General features: G+C 42.8%; 1 protein-coding gene across 1 annotated transcript in view; it reads left to right on the forward strand.

Moving 5' to 3' along the window:
• Positions 1-1,630: 1,630 nt before the first annotated feature.
• Positions 1,631-15,411, forward strand: part of LOC143331957 (KATNB1-like protein 1) — a 35,593-nt gene continuing 21,812 nt past the window's right edge. The window contains exon 1 of the mRNA XM_076749131.1: positions 1,631-1,734. The gene's annotated coding sequence lies outside the window, so the exon portion shown is untranslated. The remainder of the gene's footprint in view (positions 1,735-15,411) is intronic.

Consider the following 15,411-nt stretch of genomic DNA (forward strand, 5'->3'; position numbering starts at 1 on the left):
TAGTCGTACATGACAGACAGTAAAAGTAAGAGCTGAGAAATGCAATGGAGTTCCTCAGGTAAGCTTTTCCAAAGGATCTGGAGTCCTCACAGCAAAGACCATCACCCTTGGTCTTCAGCCTCGACCAGGGAACAGCTAGTAGTGTCCCATCAGAGGACCTCAAGCTACGGCTGGTGAGCAATGATCTAGAAGCTCGGCTACGTAACTCTGTGCAGCTCATGCAGAGCTTTGAAAGCCAAGATTAAAATTTCAAAATCACTTCTAAAAGGGACAGACAGCCAGTGACGGGAGGTTAAAAAAGGGGGAGCTTAAGAGATCAGGATTTGGTTAAAAGTCTGGCTGCTGCATTTTTGGCAGAGTCTTTTGGGACATGTAAGATATCGACAGATTGTAAATTATCAAATTACTGGATCACTTAAAGTTGTCTGCCAGTAATAAGTGACCAGCTTTGGAGTGCCACAGGCTTCTTTTTTTTCTGTTATTTACTGTCCTTTCCAGGTGACCTTAATGAAATAGCTTTTTGTTTTAAACCTGTGTGCTTGATCACTAATCAATATAAAAGTAATATAATATATAAAGACAAATATTTTTTGCTAATGTACTGCGAATTCCATAGTTTTAGTTGGTATTCAGAGAGTGGAGGTCAGTGTGTGACGTAAACAAGCTGAAGCTCTCTCTCTATGAATGTAGTGCACATAAATACTTGAATAGCTGGAACAGCAGCTGCTATGTTTTCAGGTTTTTCTTCAGTTTCTTCTATTGCCCAGCAACCATGTTTACTCATGCCTATCAACACAGACTCCCACAGGCCGCTCAGCGCTGCTACATGGACTCTGTATTACTCTCTTTGGCTGTGTGCTTATATGGCTAACTGGTTGCAGATGTGTGATAAGAAATGTAATTGTGTAGAAAAAAAAAAATCACACATTCTTCTGTCTGGTACTGAACAATAAAACTTACAACAAAGGAAAGTTACAATCAGTACCTCTCATTTTTGGAATCGACGTCATTTATCACAAGATGACAAATCACTCTGTCACTCAGGACATATTGTTCCTATCAGTGTGTACCAATAAGGTGCAAAGCACTGACGAGCACACAAAATATATATAAACATAATCCAAACCGGCCGTTCGTTCTTGAAAACCTCTGACTCATGGCGATTTCGGTAAAAGAAACGTCAGATAATGAAGATCCGGCAGGCCTCCTCAGACGTTACAGGCAGAAAGGGAAAGCTTCATTTCAACAAGCCAATCCACTGATCCTCCACTGCAGACGTCTCGTCTTTACAGAGCGATTATGGTGTCAGCATCAGGTGTCAGAGTCAGAGCCCGCAGTCTGCCATGTTCATTTACATGTTTGCCTTTCTGTTTGATTTGGTTATGCAACCTTAATAATTCACTTTGGACAACAATAAAAGCATGTTTGTTCTCTGCTGGACAAACAGCAGCTTGTTCTGATTTGTATGCTGGTGGTACCACCAGCCATACCAGACATTCCAGCCACCTCCAACGACAAATCCTGCACGGCTCAAAGTTTAAGCTTTTAGCATACGCACTTAGTCAGTGCAAAGTCTGTTATGTAATTGAAGTCTGCTGTTTCTGAGACTTTCACAGTGGCTGCCCCTCTCATCAGGGCAACAGTACGAGGACAGCGGCCACCTTATAAGGGCAAAGCTACCGTGTCATCGCCGAGCTTCCCATAATCTCCAGAAAACACTCCCAGACAGAAATGGTATGTACTTAGGAAAAATGATGATTCCCACTTTCAGCTATCTTTTCTTCTTTGCTGTATCTGTTTGCTGTTTGTCCATTTTGCAGTTTAGCTGTAGCTGCTCGGCTTTCTTGCTGTAGTTTCGTGGAGAAACTGTTTTTGTCTGAGAGTTTTGTGTGAGAGCTGTGAGAATGCATTTTTGTTTATCTTCAGAGGTTCTTTCCACTGCAGTCACGGCTGACGTCATGAGAGTTTTCCTCACTGGCTGCATTGATTGATTGTTTCTCAAGCTGAGTCATATTCACTGTGGTTGCTGGAGATGTGCTACTGAACCGTAGCGACTTTTCATTGTATTGTCTAATGCTGATCAAGGCCGAGTGGCAGTGGGAAGAGTTTAATCAAACACTATGTCTGCAATCACAGTCTCACTTTATTTATGGTGGGGAAACAGTGTGTGGGGGGGCCGTGGAGTTGAGACTGTTATCAGTTTGATTCATCTTCAAAGACACCCACACACACACTCACACACCTCCCAAACTCTGTGCGGTGAGGATTTGCCACTTCAGAGCAGTGACATAAAACATCTGGGACAAACAGAATCGAAGTGGAATGCACAAGCAGATCTTAACGCTGTGTGATACTATAATTTACAGGAGAAGATGCTGTTTCCCGGATTTGAAAGAGACAGAATCTGCATCAAATTTGTGGTGTTGAACAGTGTGTTTGTGTGTGTGTGTGTTTGTGTGTGTGAGGGCTCCGGCGTGCCAGAGTTCATGCACTAGATTGGGTTCAGCTGCTGTCAACAGTGCCACTGTACCAGTGGATTTGATCCGAAGTGATCTTAACTGGGAACTAAGTTACTTCTCCGAGGCCAGAGATAAATCTGGGATGGTGCAATACAAGTTCATTTAAAGTCCTTTTGTTGCTGTGAGCAACTTTTGAATGAGACCAAGGGAAGGGAATCATACAGTAAAGTAGGGTTTTGCTGTCCCCATCCAGTCAAACAGATAAAGACCTCTGACATGTTATAGCAGGTGCTGTAATTAATACCACTGATGATGGCTGCATTCCATTTAGGGGAGTCGGTTCCAGGTTGGTATTATCCATGCTGTCTCACCGGAAGAGCTTAAAGGGACATAAGAAAGCCAGCATTTATGTTATTAATTACACCCGTAGTTTTCTGCCTATATCAGGTCAAAATATCTTCCCCCTGCTTCCTCCTCTACGAACGCCCAAATAAACATGCCCACACGCCTGCATAACCTTGTGGAAAAGTTCCACATTGCCAGATTTTGTGTGTCGCCACTCTGCTCTGTGTGTGTGTGTGTGTGTGTGTGTGTGTTTAGTTCAGCCCTGCCTTTGGTCAAACAGACACACCTGCAGCTCTGTATGACACAGACAGAGCACAGAGGAGAGCTGGAGACCGTGATGTAACCTGGTCACTGCATTTGAACGGTGCCGACCTCGCGCCCTCACACAAACTGTTAACATAACATCAGTTCCTACTATCTCCTCACACAGCTGGTATAGCTACAACATTATCATTCATTTGTGTCCACCGGGCAAATGTAAGTCCAATATTCACTCTCTTTTAGCTCTGTTTTTGGTCTTCACCAATCCCAGAGGAAAATATATTACTTTTACCTGTTCAGTGTCCACTATGTTCACCAGCAAGTTGCGAACAGCACCAATCTGGCTTTTGGTGGAGGCAGGTACAGAGTCATACTGTGGGTTTATGAGGGTTTTTTCACTGACACGGCTCACTGCTGTGTCTAGAAACTGATGAGTGGTGAGAGTGAACCAAATCAAAGCTATGGGCAGAAAAAGCAAATGAGCTGAAAGATGTTATAAATCTCCACAGAGCTGAGGACTGCTGAGTCAGGAGTTTATTATCTGTGGATCTGATCTATTGCTAATATAAAAATATTAATGGCAGCAGCTTTATGCCAACGTATTTTTAGACATAAACCTACAAAATCAGCTGAAAATGCTAAAACATTTTTTACAGTTGCCAGCAGAAGAGGTACTAACTTTTGTTTTAATGAATGTAAATTAATCTTCTCTGTAATCCAAGTTATTTCACTTCTGCTTGAACAGTCTGTACCAGTTTTTTTTTTTTTCTTTCCACGCCTGAATCTAACGCCTGATTGCCAGGACTGAGAACCACTGATCCATTTTCAGCTGTCAGGACAAAAATTATTGCTAATGCCACAATCCAGACACAACGCAGGCTTGCACACATAATTTGTAGAGTGAAACAGGGACAGAGAGAGGGAAGAAAGACAAACAGATATTTGGGTCGCCATTATTTTGCCACAAAGATAAAGGCAATACACGCAAAACCCCTCCACCCAAGATTCAGCTTCCAGCCACCCCACACTATTTACCGAAAAAGCCAAAATATGAGTTCTTTTACGATGACTTTCTTGTATCATATCTTGTTTATAAACCAGGGGATTGCATTGCAACATGCTCCAAGTGCGGTGCCAAAGGGAAAGGACGGTACAAACTGATACAGCCTTAAAATTTGTTTGGCCACTTGTCTCGCTGCAGCGGGCTGTGTCTGTTCTTTGTCTGGGCAGGAGCTGCTGCTCTCCCATTTCCTCCTCTCCTTCCCTCCTTCTCCCTGCTGAGGTAAAAATGAGTCACTGAGTCAGCAGCTGGTCTCCGTCATCCCCAGTATCGCCCAGGATTCCACAGGAGACCAGCTGCCGAATCGTTACACTCTGACAACATCACTTCCCCTTTCCCCTTTTATGGACATGCTCACCGCCGGCAGAATGGTCTGTAATAAGTGATAAAATCTATGATTAGATTTTTGTTCCTGTCAGCCAACCTGTAATTTGAATGTTTTGTTTAATGGTGTTTGGTCTAAACAAACCCTGTGTGTTCGACCTTGAGAAGCAAAGCTGCAAATCCTTTTTTTTTTTCCAGTTTGTTTTCCCTAGAAGAACATTTACTGTTCGCCATAAAGATCGGTGCTATTTTTCTCTAAGAGGCCACCTACTGTACATCAGCAGGAAACGGGTCCTGACAGCAGGGCAGGGGTTCAAAATAACACACACACTCTTAAGAGACTCTTTTAGGACCTCCACACACTGTGGCATCTTTACAGCGACTTTGCTTCTCATCCACGGCGACGTGTTATATGAAGCATCACGCTCATTTTTCAAAGGTGATGTGAAAGCCAAAAACATGGAAGCATAGGAAACAAGCATCCCTTTCATCTGAGACTACGGTAACTGTAGTCATTTAGATGGGAAAAACTGGCATATTGAAACAAGGCTAGCTGCTCTATCCTTAAGCACAGCAGTGAGCTAAATGCTAATGCTAGGGTGGAAGCACAATGGCAAAGCTATGTTATGCTATGTTTAGCTGGTATAATGTTTACCATGTTCAACAGCCTTGATTTCCGTGTTAGCAAACCGGCAATTGGTCAATTTTATATTGACGTTTCATCCTAAGAGTTGGAGCTCAGAGCAAACACGTGCACCGTTTTCTATTTGACTGCATAGAACTAAAATGAATCATAGAAACAAAGGGGAGGTCTCCAGTTTTGTGAGGGCTGTTGATTATGGATGAGTGGATCCCATCGTCGAATGTTTAAACCGAGCTGTTTAGTTTTCCCATTCCACTGGCTGTAAGGACAGGCAGGTCTCTGTCTCACTCCATCTCATCTTCCTTCCCGTTTTCCTGTGAAAGGAGGTGTCGTGCCGCGTGCTGCTTATTTGAGGAATTGCTGTGGAATCTCCTGTCCCTTCTATTTTGACCATGCAGATGGTGGAGATGAGAGCTGGAGCTGTCACTGCCCACTGACAGCTCATTCTCAGTCACCGCTTTCTTTTGCTTGATGTTTATCCACGAGGCTCGGTGGAAAATGTAACGTGAATTCTTGGAGACAGCCGCATCTCTCTCCCGCCTCTCACCTGTTTTGTTTTCCAGGTGGAGCACTGTTGGTCCCACCCGAGGCCCTTTCTCCACTTCTCCCTGGGTAGTTTATCGCTCCTCCTCATCTGTCCTCAGTTTCTTAAGAAAAAGAAAAAGCCAGTGGAAAGAATCAAATGTGTTTCTCCTTCTGGAGAAAGGGAGATAAAATCTCTGCATTGAATATTAATTGTTGCTTGGAGCTGGTTGTCTAGCTTTAAAAAAATCTAGCTGTATTGACTTTGGCAAGCTGAAGATGTTTTAGCATGAGAGCACAGTGCACCATTGTTTTTAGCTCAATAGTGGGCCATGTTGCCTGAAGCACAAACACTCATTGATCCAAAACATTAACTTTGAGGATGACTGGCCACAGTTCACTTCGGCAGATCATTCCTTTCCCATTGGAAGTAGTCTCTAATGACTGAAAGCTTTGCAGAATTAACCCACAGTGACTAAGTACTGAAATTTGTTAGTGTCAACAACTCCCACCCTGGACTCAAATTGCCTTCCTACATAAAGGATTAACAGGAACTAATGCATGCATGTAATCCAGTGTGACCGTTTTTAATTTTAACCTTCTGACATCTCTTTGTTCACTCCCATGCAGCCGTATCAGAGCTGTATGAAGTCAGTGTTAGTGCAGACTGAACATTTCCATTCCAACGTTGTCTTTTATTGTGAATGAATGAATTTGTCACAGAGGTTAACCCCAGCATGAGCGTTCATCTACAGTAAGTCTACAAAACAAGGACAGCAATCACTTTTATCATGTTTATGGCAGCGGATCAGTTTTAAATATTGCAGAAGAGCTGGCCACAGTGAGCTGTCACCATGTTTTCAAATAGAATGCAACAGAGCAATTTTCTGCCAGCTGGTTTAAGGCTAGCATCTGAATAGTTGGTACGTTGGCTCTTTAACACAGACTGCACAGATGATGTCAAATTTGTGCAAATCACACTAGGGTGAAAATTCACTTTGCTTTCTGTCTGAGTGCATTGTTAGATGAGGAGGTTGCAGGTAACAGGCTGCACACCTCCAACTTCCTGGTCCTAACCAAAGTATAAAGTAATATAAATCTTAGTAATTAGATCAGATGATGTTGTAGCCTGATGTGTAACATGAGATGTCTGACTATTAACCAACCAAGACTTTTCCTGAAGACAGCTATTCCATACTGTTATACACCAAAACGCACATTAACGGCGTCAGTAAGCTCACTGACTGGTAGAAGAGAAGGGCAGAAGGTTTTTATGGACAGTGACATAAACACTTGTTAAAACTGGCACAATGTTTCCAAATGATTATAATCAGAAATATGCCATAGAAATATTTGCCCTCATTCCAAAAAAGGCAGTATTTCTACTGAGCTGTTTACATTGCTAATGAAAATGAATACTACACTAATATTCTTGTTTACAGGCACCCGAACATACTGCAGATAACAAAATGACGTACATATTTGATAGAAGTCGATGCGCTAACGTTTCCTTTATCACAACGTGGACATAGAGAGAAGTGGAACTGATGGAGCCGCTTGAGCCGTTGTGCTTGTTTGAGCCAAAATAGGCTTTGTCAAAGTCTTCCACTGGTGAAGAACTTTTCATCCATCTAATCACCTTCTTGAAAGAAAGGGTTGACGTTACCGCATCTGCACAAATCCAAAAACCTGTTGATATCCAAGTCTTTCATAATGTTGAAAGCGTGCGTCTCTGTGGGCTTTTCTGTTGTGTATGTGTCTCTGTGCCAGCCTTGTGTTTGTTTCCAATGCACAGAGCTGAGCATGAACAGCTGAGCAAACTGCAGCTAAAACCTCCACTGAGACACATATTCTGAATGTGCTGTATACATCTCCAAACAATCTGTTACGTTACGGTAGAATTTGGGCTCAATAGTGGTGATGGTTGTGCACTTGAGGTTCGAGGTAGGTGGAGGCAAGAGGCTGGGCGGCATGGTGGCAGAGATGCTGGAGCTAGAGATTGGTAATTGGAACTGATAATAGACACGAGAGAAATTAATCTAAATATACACTTAAACTCTCAGAAAGCACCAACAACACCACTGAGCAGCGGAAACAATCTGGCCTCGAGTCCTCTGCAGTCCACAGTCTTTATGCTGTGCTTGATTGTGATGAGTCCCAGCTGTGTTGGAGCCAGCTCCCAGTCACCTGGAGAACCACGCCCAGCCTCTGCCGATAAAGGACACACAGGAAACAAAGGCACACACCTCTACACAGTACACAAGAGGATAACTGAATTTCCCAAACCACCACACAGTGCTCCTAAAACTTTACAATATCGGCATATCCAGCATGTCTTCATTTGAAAATGCTGCATTTAGAATAAGGCCTAATTCAGAATATCCAAACAGAATATAACAGTGGAACATTAGTGTGCATGTCAAAGTAGTCACTGTAGCTGAATGAGTGAAATGGGCGTAGACATCCTGCAATTTTTGTTGCCTATTTCCATCAGTCTGTCAAAGTCTGGTAGATTTGATAGCTTGTTAGAAAAAGTGGAATTGTTACACTGATTGTGGAGTGAAAGCACCAGGTACGCGGTGCCTGCAGGTCTGAATGATTTTGAATTTTTGGATAAATAAATGAGGAAAATGAGCCTCTGCATGGTGCACATGGCAGGCATCTTTTTGATCTAACTATTTGATCTCTTCTTGATTCTTTCTGTTCTCTCATATCTGAGAGTGTTACAGCCGGTAGCCAATTAGCTTAGTTTGCACAAAGACTGGAGACAGAAACAGCTACCTGTCTCTGTTCAAAGATAATAAAATATGCCTCCCTCCAGAGCTATCGTTTTTTTAATCGGCACAAAAACCAAAGTATAAAAATGACAATTAGCCTTAGTGCTGGCATTATGTGCCGAACTGTTTCTTGGAGTGGAGACTCCAAACATTGTTAAAGCATTTATTCCAAAATGTTCCCAAACTACTCCTTTAATCAAATACAAAAAGTGATACTGATTCGTGTCCAGAGAACAATATTCATCCATAACCCACATTTTAAGACATCATTCCTTGATTATAAAGTCTGCCTCCTCATGCCAGAAACTCTGTCAGTCCTATCAGCAGATCTTTGGGTTGGATCGGGTACCAACCAAGCCCAGAAGAATTTGTGTTGAGAATTACTTAATAGTTTACGTAATGACAGCTGCCTGACAGTCTGGGTTGAGTTCACACTAAACTCTGCCATGCCCTGATTGAATGCTGATTGTTCTCAAATGTAACTGCTGATCCATTAGCACAAATGGTCACATAAGTGTAATTCTTGACTCTGGATGGTTGAGTCTCCATTAACAAAAGTAATGATAATCAAGATGTTATTGCTGGATGTTGACTTGCAGTACACAGTATATCGTGATGTGGGCTTTTGTTTAAGGGGATTTTTCTGGTTTTTGTGGGATATACAGACTGGACGCCCCTCCCTGTGTGTGAGCCGCACTGTGGTGTTTGGCTCCCAGGCCTACATGACACCATGCCGCTGTACACTGGCCAGACTAACTTTCCCTCTCATTTGACTTCAGTGACTGCTTTTATTATAGTCTTACATTCAATTTTGCACAGCTCTGGTGAGAAAGTGAAGAAATGAGTTCAAAGCTCACAAGGAGAGGAACAGGAAAGCTTTTTTACAGTGTCCCTGGGAGGGAAAGTGTCTCACTGGAAACTCTCAGACCAAACTCTCTGGATTCTGAGGTCATTTGGTTTCAACCTCTTCTCACCCTGGGTCTGCTCTGTCCAGGGGATCACTTCACACCCCATTTTAAATATGCTGCAGCAGCAAGTCCACCGAGATCAGTAAATAAAGGAACTGACAAAGCTTTGAGCCGCGGGGCCAATCTTGCATAATCATTCTCAGTTAGTGCTCAATCCGAATTGAGATGAACACAAATAAGACCTTAGGGCAGCAGAACAAGCCTCAACATCTGCAGCTCTGCTCCTCTCCTCTCATCCTCTCAGAAAATATGGCTGTCGGAAACCCCATGGTTGAAAACACCGTCGCCCCATCATCTGGTCCTCTTTAACACCCGGCAGTAGATCCGCCCGCTTGGGCTCAGTTTTTGTATGATACTTCAGCTGGACCTGACAACTTGTGGGATTTTTTCATTGTTGGACCAATTTGAAGGATTTTTTTTTTGACTGCCACCTCATGAAAGAGTCAATTCTTCATTTTCCAAAGGCAACAATCTGCTCGTGTTGATTCTCATTAGAGCTGACAGCATTGTGCCTATATCAGATTGATTTAGGGCCATTCGTGGTTCAATACTGATTATGGGTATATGGAATCAACATGTAGAAAAGGGCAACTGATCATTTTATTCGGAAAAATGCAAATCATTTCACTTCCACGGCCATCTGTTTGTCATTTTTGCATGTGTATGCCTCAGAGTGTATGTCCACAAGCTGTTGCTATGTAGAAATTCTGTATACGAGCCCACAGCTGACCAATGGGGGAGCACGTCCAAATTGGCAGTAGGTCAAATGGCAAGCCCAAGTCCACGGAGGACAGTGGGAGTGAGAGGAGGACATGAGGAGGCAGGGAAGAGGGCTTTGAGTCACGCAGCACAAAGGAGTGATACACGCCTCTCTGCAGGGCCGGGTGACTGACTGACTGACTGACTGGTGTTTGGATCGGTCACAGCCGTGGATATGGCTGGAATCTAAGCCATGGCTGGAAAGACACTCCACATGTGTATACTTGACAGGAGTGTGTGCTGATGAGGCCACACATTCGTTCAGTCGAAAGTGACACATGCACATTCACACGAATACGCAGACACATGCAGGCACAAAGGTCATTTTCTGCTTATGATCTCTCTGAAATGTGAAAAATTGAGCAGGACCATCTTGCACTTAAACTCTCTCCTATTTAGGAAACCTTAATTCTGGCTCTTATTCAAAGTCAAATGATTAAAGATGAACGTGTTACTTTTTGTAATCACTGCTTATTTAATTTTATAGACTTCTGTGACCTTGTTTGGATCTGAAGAAAGTGTGCTTGCAGAGGAAAAGAGCAAAAACTGACTTGACCTTTGATAGTTTACATACCACAGAGGAGACAAATTATGCAGAGTCAGTGAGCGAAGACAGGAAGAACTAAAGCAAACACAAGAAGAAAATCTCACCTTAATGCTAAACCCAGAGCTGACCCCGTGCCACTTTCAGGTTGGAAGGATGAGGCTAAAATTAGAACAGAGGGGATATGAGAGGATTGTGTCAGATGAAAAAGATGAGCTACTGACAATCTTTATTTCTCCCATCACATCCTGTCGGCTGAGGAAAGTAAGCCCTTTCAGATATATGCGTGTCTCAGTTTAGCTGCGTAATGCTGTCTGAAGCACTCGCTTTCTGCTGACTGCTGGTCTTCATGTCTGATCCATCATGTGCACATGATATACTGTGTCCCTGTTGCTTAAAGGCAGCTGAAGAATCAACCTGTGCCTTTCTTCACAATAACCAGATGGCCAGAAGTGAAGACACAGATCATATTATTAAACTTCTCATATGAAGGAATTTTTACTGACGTGGGGGTCATACTGTCACAGACAGCCGAGTCTGGGACGAATGCTCATTGACCTTTGAGATAAAACGAAACAGATTTCCACAAGCAGAGGGAAACAGTTTCATCACAGTAACCTTTGTGATTTTCTTTTGAAGGCGATTGCACTAACCACAGCAGGAAGGACAGCCAGCATCCCTCTCCAAAAGTATTTAATCTTGTTCTCTTATAGGCTGGAATGTGGAGGATAGCCATGATTATCCAGACTGGGAAATCTTAAATCACCAACAGAAGCTTGCTTCTATTCTGCAGACTCACGTTTTCTCCTTTCTCTCTCCCATTTGTTATCGCTCTTTCTCCCATCATGGTTCTTGGCCTTATATTCCACAGCTATGCAGTAGCCATGTTGTCACTAGCCTTAAAGCTGCATGGCAGGCGAGGAGTTGTTTTGTACACTTTTTTTTCTAATGTATTTAATATTCAAGAAGTGTGGGTTTTTTCTTGATCTATTAGGTCTTGAGGTCGCTGCTCCCACTCACACAAGCCCATGCAGGAAATGTTCCTGGACATTTCAAGGATAGATTGCATGTGTGAAAGGGGCTTTACATTAACAACTGACCAAATTAATATGTGTAATAAAAAATGGTTCCCTGCAACTCTATGGGCCTTTTTAGCGTCTTTCAGCTCACTGTTTCGATTTTATGTTTTGGTTCAGTTTTGCCTCTTTTATCAGTGTTGTTTCCATGACAGCGGGAAGATTTCCTTATTTGCACCACTTGTTTTCACAAATGTTTTGGCCAGTGGGCTGAAAACCACAGATTCATGAAAAATGTAGATAATTACTGGAACCTTTAGCTAATTATTTAAAAGCAAGATTTATTCAAATTTTTTGTCAGCATCATGTTCTTCTTTTTCTTGAATTTTATGATTTGGGCGCAAAGCATGCTTTTGCTTATTTTGTTAATTTATCAGTGAAGTCTGCTGTTTGCGGCAGGTTACTTTTATACCGACTAGAGGAAAGAAAATAGCTTCAATAATGAAAGCGTTTGGTTACGTAACTATATACAGTGAGCCTGTATATAGAGTACAGGGTACAGATGACGAGGATCTTCAGAGCTTTTGATATCTGGATCCTCTTCTTTGCTTTGGCCTGGTCCAAGTTAGAAGGATCAAAATGTAGCAGCAGACCAAGTCTCTATCAGATAAAGAGGCCCAAAGACCTGAGGACAGTTGATGGACATATGGTCCTCTCTGCAAAGCCCAAGAGGATAACGGGTCAGAGCTATGCTAAGAAACACTATCTGAGATTATCAGGACATTTAAAAAGCTGTTGTGGGATATTGTTAAGGCAAAATATCAACTCTTGATCACATAACTTTTATGAAAATGGATGGCTCTTTCAATTCTTGGGATCACTTGAACAAAATGTCCATAAGTTGCTTCTGTGTAGCTGCACTCTCTGTCCTGCTACCGTTCCCTACATATGCACATCCACTGCTGGTCAGCACGTGTTAAGCACGTGTAAATAGCTCATGGGTTTTGGGGAATCAATCAAATCAGCAGAATTCTCTCCAAAATATGTGCGATTATATTTAGGATGCAATCCAAATTCACCACTACCTTCCAAAAACACAAACCTACTTTTAAGTCTGATCTGTTCTCTGTCCACATGGTGATGTTTAATTGAGATGACATTGGAGCAAATGGCAGAACACGTTTGAGGTGGCAGGAAAAACACAGCAGGCTGCCATGGGACTGCATATCCTATATTCTGTTGGTTTAGGTTTGGTGGGAGAAAAAATATTGAAGTCAGATTTTAAAATGAATCTTGTGCACCTCTTTACTCTGGAGCTTACATAAAGAGACGGCGACCACAACATCCCTCCCTTTCCTGCTGCAGCTGTAGGACTCTCTGTCTCAGCCACAGCACTCCAGCCTCACTAGACATCTCGAATGACTGCTGTCAGCAGGGTCATTAAGTCTTTCAGTCTGCGTATGTTTAAACAAGCTCCTCTGGTGGCCAGTGGCCACACAAAACCAATTCCCGGCCACGGGATGATTTGCTTTTCTCTCCCCAAATTCATGCCTTGGTCCATTTAATGGGTGGTCAAACACACTTATTGTAAGGTTGAACAAACACTCAAAGTCATTTCAGCATCTCTGGCTGCTTGCAATGAAAGGCTTCAAAAACTGCAACCACCTGTTTCTGTTATCACCTCACAATAATGTAATATTGTCGGTGTGTGGCTTGCATTTGCTTTTGAGAAATTCAAATCTTTTTGTGATTTCTGATTTTACAAGTCTGAGAGTCTACAGTCATGCTAGCTGCTCTGTAAGGCTGTAATTAGGCACAGTGGTGGTTTGAGCGAAATGCCAATGTGCTGACAATGCAGTATAATGTTCATCATCTCCATTTAGTGTGTTAGCATGCTAACATTTGTCAATTTGAGCAAAACACAAAGAACAGCTGAGGGAATATCGTCACTTTTCAGGCAAGTTGGACAAAAAATAAATCTGACCTGACGGTGGCACTAGAGGAAAAGTCAGGGGATCAGTAGTCCCCATCTCCTGAGGTCTATGAACATCCATCCAAAAATTCATGGCAGTCCAGGCAATATTAGTTGAGATATTTTAATATGAACCAAAGTGGTGGACTGACCAAGTGGATAAATTTAGCCAATGTAGAAGTGCCAAAAAAATGCAGTTCCTCAAATGGTCACTTGAGGCTGGCTCCAAAAGCAAGCACTTCTCTCACACGCCTCCTCTTTGCCCAGTTTTGGATTAGCCCAGAGTTTGCCAAGTCAGGCACTGCCAAGATGGCGACAGCCACGGTCACTGAGCTTTACAGTTCAAAAAACTAAGAAACCTATTGGTGACTCAAAGAGACAGCGTCTGCGTTTTATGGGACCAACAAACTACCATGCTGCTAGTATGGTTAAAAACATGGCTATCAAACTGCTGCATACTTCTAAACTGAACAGTGACCTGGAGCAGGATATATTCGCACCAATAAACTTGTTCTTCAGTTACATTATAAATCATCCATGGCAGGTGTCACCTATCCTCATCCCTAAATCCACACCAGATTCATGTAGGTGATCTAGATAAAGAGACCTGAGGTATCCTCACAGGTCTAGACAGGGGACATACCTGTCTGTCTGCGTCCATTTGTAGCATGTCATCAGGCCAAGCACATCAATGTCCTCTAATGACAAAACCGCCTGCTGTTTCTGGACAGATTCTCTGAATGCTGTCTATTCTGTGATTTGAGACATGTGTTTTTGTAGTGAGCCAGTCGCTCATTTCCCAACCAACAGGCTGGTGAAAAGAGGAGGCTTTTTTTTCAAGGTACACTGGAGATCTACATTGCCCATTCATTTGGATCTCTCCATAAACAGTGAAAACCACTTTACCGTCAATAAGACAGTCTAGTACGATCACACTCTTTCAAAAACAACACTGGATACCGTCTCCCGGGGATGATTACCTTTACAGCCTGAACTGCGGCTTTTAGGACAGAGACAGCTTTCAATGCTGCCCGTAATCTCTTTCTATTCTATCGCCTGCTCGGTTACAAGCACCCCTCCTCCCAAACACATACACACACACTTAAGTTCCTGACCCCTTTTTGGCCAATGCCAAGGGCTACATAGAACACTCTTGAAAACGTTTGCGTTCACTGCTGTCCTCCATAACAGGGAAGGTCTCCTGTGTTGACACATGAACTTGAGGTGAGAGGACAGTTTCAAATGACAGGCTTACCTCAGGTCAGTAAGAAAAAAGCGGCTTTGACTCTTTTTGCTGAGTGCTGAAAGATTCGTCAGCCACCTGCCAGTAGCATCGTAGATACCACTGGAGTTCCGAAAGAAACTCCGATGGGAGTCAACTCTGATGGGAAAAAAAGGTGTTGAAATATCATCTTATGTCTAGAGTCAGGTTATGCCCTTGTCATAACATTCTTACAGAGCTAAACGATTTCCTTTGGGCACTGCTGGGATTGCTTACCACTGGGTGACTTTCGTGTCAAATAGTAGCAGCAGGCATGCTCAAAGGGGCCTGCGGTTTCCACCCTTCTATTTGTTTCCCAATTTGAGGAGTGTGAAGTGTGGCCTCTACACGTGCCTGGAAGGTTGAGAACACTCAACGAATCCTCAGGCTCTTGACATTTTTAAGGGGGCAAGAGTTTAGAGTTTTGAGTGCAAAATCCATTATGACCGTTAATCACTTAATTCATATCTAAATGGTTTTAAAACCAGAGCTTTAAGATG

Source organism: Chaetodon auriga, chromosome 14, assembly GCF_051107435.1.
Source record: "Chaetodon auriga isolate fChaAug3 chromosome 14, fChaAug3.hap1, whole genome shotgun sequence".
Lineage (NCBI taxonomy): Eukaryota > Metazoa > Chordata > Actinopteri > Chaetodontiformes > Chaetodontidae > Chaetodon > Chaetodon auriga.